Below are 6,000 nucleotides of genomic sequence, written 5' to 3'. Positions count from 1 at the left end.
TTCCACTTCCATGAATTTCATTCCACATTTGTTAATGAAGTATTTCAACCCAATTGGAACATTGTCTCCGGTTATAAAGAACTATTTTACATTATTTCAATTTGGATCTTGGTTAGTAACAATTTAAAGCAAATTTACAAATTTAAGTTACATGAATAGTAATAAGAATGATATGACCCAACATTATTATTTCAGACAAATTATAACATGTCATGTTCCTTGATTGAATCAAGTAAAGTTCTTATATGAGTTAAAATAAATCTATCAAAATTGAGGTGCTTGAGTTTTTTTAGAAATGAGTCTTGTATTTTTTACATCATTTACAATAGTAATTTGATGATTAATACTTAATTAGCACAACCATCACTATCTTGCAATTAACACTTTTGAGTTTTACTTTAAATAAAGTTTCTAAAAAGTAATAATGAATAAATAAATAAATATAATTGTACAACTCAAACCAAATTTATTTGACCCTTATTCAACTTAACATATTGATTAATATGGATTTTAACTAAACAATTTAATTTAGTTTTCTATTTTTTTTTTTTATCATAATTTGTATTTTGTATGACCATCAGTTACACATCCTTTTTGTTTTATAAAAAGCTACAAAAGTATACTCTTTGTCAATAAAAAATTGATTTTGCAAACTACGAAATCATTATAACAAAATATTTTGATATCAATAATAATTACCTTAAGTCTCTAGTATAAGTCGGTCCTAAGAAAATAAATATCCTTGTGGGGAGTCGTTCAATTTACGCTAGTTTTATTCACTTTTTAGAAATATTGCCTGGTGTAATATATTAGTAAAATATTATGTAGTCAACTCAATTCAAAATAAAAGGAGAACATCTCTACATGTTTTAAATTATTATTTTTATTTATAAAAACAATTTTGGTTATTAACTATATAGACAAGTATTTAATTAAACGCATTCAGCTTAAACGGGGCAATTAAAAAAAATAATAAACAAGTAAATAACTCAAAACAATAGTTAACTTTTTTACAAAAGAAATTTATGTAAATTAAAAATATTACTTTAAATAAATAAGTTATAAGCATATATTAGATGAAAACCACTCAGAATTAGGACCTCGTTGATGAAAGGGTCCAAGGTAATATGCAACAATGTTCTTAAATACATGCTTCTCTTATTTTTAATTGTATAAATTGAATAAACTCGAAGACAAAAATTAACTCGAAATCAACTAAATTTGAAATATCTTACTCAAATTACTTAGGTGGGGTTAGAGTTTGAGTTAACATGCTATTTGTTAAACCTATTCAAATTTGAAATAAGCAGTTAGTTGTAAACATAAACTAGCAAGGCTAAAATTTAGAGCTCTAATTTTATTTATTTTAAAAAATATTCAATATGAATTTGACAAAAACATAAAACAAATATTTAATTTTTTTACTTGAAAATGAGTTAACTTCATTTTTAAACACACTTATTTGATTGAAAGGATATTCATATTTTCGATAAAATAATTTGATACGATAAAAGAGAAACAATTATTTTATATTTAAAAATGAGTTTTAACCTATTAACATTGAGTGAGTAATATTCACAAAGTATATTAAATTTGTCTTCAAATTCCTAATATTTTATTTACAAATAAACCTGATAAATCTAAATTGAAAAGCTGAAATAAATACATTAGTTTAATTTGATATATAAGTCCTCTTATAAGGTTAATGTTTAATGGTTAACAATTTGAATATTGAGTATAAATAAGTATAGTAACATGTTGGTTAATATGCAACATATATATTTATAAAAGTCAACAATTACCTAATGGTTAAAGTGTACTCATTTCACACCAAGATTTGAATCCTAACTTGTGTGAATTTAAGAACGTATATTATAAATATTTAAATGATAATAATAATTATATATGTTTGTGGAATCTTAGAAAGATATATATGTGCAGAATAATTAATGTGACTTATTTAAGAAAATGACATAAAAATTATTATTTTTTTATTTTAAAATATTGTTGACGGCTTTGGGTAATATTTAGTGACATGTTAGATAAGTAATGTTATAATATTTAATTTTATCATTTTTTATTTTAAAAAAATTGCATGTTTAAGAGACATAATCTATATATATATAATGATGCTTAATTTTTAAAGTGTCCGAATTACCGGGTCGAGAGTTGTAGTTAATTTGGATATTTATGTGAGAGTAAATTGATACTTAGGTCGGATTGTGGGTTGACCCGTCCATAAACTTAAAACGGTTAAAAATAAATTTAAAAATGTTATTTGTAGGTTTCGAATTTGCAACCTGACAAAACAAGTACAATCTTTAACCAAATGTGATTGAGATGTGGTTTGTCGAGGGATAATAGACCGGTATCATTTGAAAGTGGTTAAAGAAATATGAAATCAAATATTTAATTGACCAAAGTGTGAGGTCACAATGCTAATTATTAAAAAATATGAATCAAATATTTGATTAACAAAGTGAAAGTGTAAAGTCACGAAATGAGATTCATTCGGAAAAAATATGTGATGAAACATGTGAGAAAATAAGTTGTTTTATCGAAGTGAATAAAATGTGAAATGAGAGCGTTATATTTTTTATTTTAATAATTTTAAACATTGAATAAATATTATTATAATCTATATATATATAATGATGCTTAATTTTTAAAGTGTCCGGATTGTCGGGTCGAGAGCTGTGGTTAATTTGGATATTTGGGTCGGATTGTGGGTTGACCCGTTTTTAAATTTAAAACGGTTAAAAATAAAATTAAAAATGCTAGAGTTATGTTTCGAACTTACAACCTAACAAAACAAGTACAACTCTTTAACCAACTAGGCTACAATGACTTTATATTTTAAATTCAACACCAAATTTGATAAACGCGGGACGTTTTAATATTAATATAAGTTTAACTTTTTAACTAACTAATCTATATATATATAATGATGCTTAATTTTTAAAGTGTCTGGATTGCCGGGTCGAGAGCTGTGGTTAATTTGGATACTTGGGTCGGATTGTGGGTTGACCCGTTTTTAAATTTAAAACGGTTAAAAATAAAAATGCTAGAGGTATGTTTCGAACTTGGAACCTAACAAAACAAGTAAAACTCTTTAACCAACTAGGCTACAAAGACTTCATATTTTAAATTTAACACCAAATTTGATAAACGCGGGACGTTTTAATATTAATATAAGTTCAACTTTTTAACTAATTAATCTATATATATATAATGATGCTTAATTTTTAAAGTGTCCGGATTGCCGGGTCGAGAGCTGTGGTTAATTTGGATACTTGGGTCGGATTGTGGGTTGACCCGTTTTTAAATTTAAAACGGTTAAAATTAAAATTAAAAATGCTAGAGGTATGTTTTGAACTTGCAACATAACAGAACAAGTACAACTCTTTAACCAACTAGGCTACAAAAAGACTTTATAATTTAAATTCAACACCAAATTTGATAAACGCGGGACGTTTTAATATTAATATAAGTTCAACTTTTTAACTAACTAATCTATATATATATAATGATGCTTAATTTTTAAAGTGTCCGGATTGCCGGGTCGAGAGCTGTGGTTAATTTGGATACTTGGGTCGGATTGTGGGTTGACCCGTTTTTAAATTTAAAACGGTTAAAAATAAAATTAAAAATGCTAGAGGTATGTTTCGAACTTGGAACCTAACAAAACAAGTACAACTCTTTAACCAACTAGGCTACAAAGACTTCATATTTTAAATTCAACACCAAATTTGATAAACGCGGGACGTTTTAATATTAATATAAGTTCAACTTTTTAACTAACTAATCTATATAGGTGTTGAGTAAATGGATACTTTGGTCGAATTGTGGGTTGACCCACCCATAAACTTAAAACGGTTAAAAAAAAAAAAATGTTATCCGTAATTTTTTTTTACGGTTTTCTATTAATATTACTCGTGCAAATGCACGGACTAAATGCTAGTTTTTTTAATTTATTTTATTTTTATCATTATTCGTGTGCATCGCACAGAAATCTTCCTAGTTACAAAAATGATATTATAGTTCAAAATAGCTAATGCGCAATACACTTCAATCGGTAAATTGCTCTAAACAATCACTTTTTGTTTAATTTTAAAGAATTTTGTGATGTTAATTTCTTATCAATATATTATTAACGTATTTTAACAGTGTAACTCAAGTTTATCATTATAATATTTTATATTAATTTTATAACTTAATATTTACATAAATAAATTTCTTTAACAGTTCTCGATGACATTTTTAATTTTTAATCACGTCAATTTTCTCCTATTTGGTTTTGTATTGTTTATGTTATTTAAAATGGTTTAATATTAATATTATTTTAACTTTATCGTCCAAGATATCTTACTTAGTATAATATAAATAATTGGAAGCATTTGAAATATTTTTTAAAATTAACTAATAACAGACTATTATTATAATTATTTAATTATTTAATTTATTAAAAAAATTATGAAATTCAAAATTTAATTAAAAACTATTTTAATAATATCTTCCTCAAAACTTAAATAGTTCATATTTTTTTTAAAATAATTTCATTTAAAAAAAATCATAAAATCATTATTTAAATAATTTTTAGGATTAGATACCCATTTCAACAATGTTTTTTAATTTTTAATTTTTTTAAATAATCCATGAAAATTAAAGAGTAGTTAAAGACGACAAATATATTACATGAAAAATGCAAGAAAAAAAATGAAAAACAAAATGAGAAAAAAAAAAAAATCTCTGAGTACGAAGATCTTTCAAAAGAGCAATAAGAGCAATAAGATCACCCGTCGAGTGCACATTCTTGCCGGATATCTCACCTCAACCAGCGTCATAATAATAGTGTTTGCATGAACCTCAACGGTTATCTATAGTTGTCGAAGGTTCTTCGGTTCCACTCAAACCATATAATCCACCAAAAAATAACGAGAATAAAAGTTCAGCGTTTCAAAGAAGGCTTCAAATCCCATCCACAGACTCACAATGCAAGAGGAGGTGACACATTCGACATTGACTTGTCATAATAAAACCCCTACGCTTAATTTTTTTCATCCGTTAAAATACTTACATGAATAGCACTCCAACTAAATAACGAAATCTTAACAAGCATTTTAGAGTGAATATAACAAGTCCTAACAGTGACCAACATTAAATGTTTAAATATTACACCATCGCATAACATCACGAATAATCGAGTTGACCTCTTTACCATCCACCAAATCCAATAATCTCTCGTAAATCATGATAGAGGACTTCAGCACTCCCCAGCCGCGTCTCTTGTATCTGATCCAGATAACAAAACTCACGAAATACGACCTTGACGTAGCACCCCTACAGATTGCAAGAAGCAAACACCGAAAATTCAGTTACAAGATGTTTATTCCCACATCAAAAATAATTCAAAAAAAGATTGATCCTCAAGATAAATATTAATATTATTGATTATTCATAAAATCCTTCACGTGATGGAAATACCCCCAAATACTATCATCTCTACAATGTTTTAACTTAAAAAGTAAAAAGTACCAATAATTAATGCTATGCATATCATCAACAGATGCAGTTTATTTTAAGCATTGTCGGTAATGAAAATAATTACTTAACTAGAATTTGACTTACTATTCATATTTTATAACTATTATTTAAATAATTAGTTATATATAAAAATTTAATTTATAAATAATAAATATAAAACAATTAGAAAATTAAGACAATAATTTTTTTAAAGAAAATTGTACATCTAAAAATTCTAAATTTGTAAAACAAAATTGTAGATTTATAACTTTTTTTTCAAATATAATTTAATATTTATCTGAAATTTTTAAATATATCAGATTTTATTTTAGATCAACAAGTTAAAAAAAAAATTTATTGGATTATCGAAATAAAAAATGAAATTCGAATTCGATTATATGTTCAATTTATACTAAATATTGAGCTCTCTGACTACTCGTACATCAAACTTTTTCTTCATTCTCTTTAATTTTAATA

Source organism: Impatiens glandulifera, chromosome 5 (genome assembly GCF_907164915.1).
Source record: "Impatiens glandulifera chromosome 5, dImpGla2.1, whole genome shotgun sequence".
Classification (NCBI taxonomy): domain Eukaryota; kingdom Viridiplantae; phylum Streptophyta; class Magnoliopsida; order Ericales; family Balsaminaceae; genus Impatiens; species Impatiens glandulifera.
The sequence above is the reverse complement of the archived record's forward strand: the minus strand, read 5'-3'. Positions refer to the sequence as shown.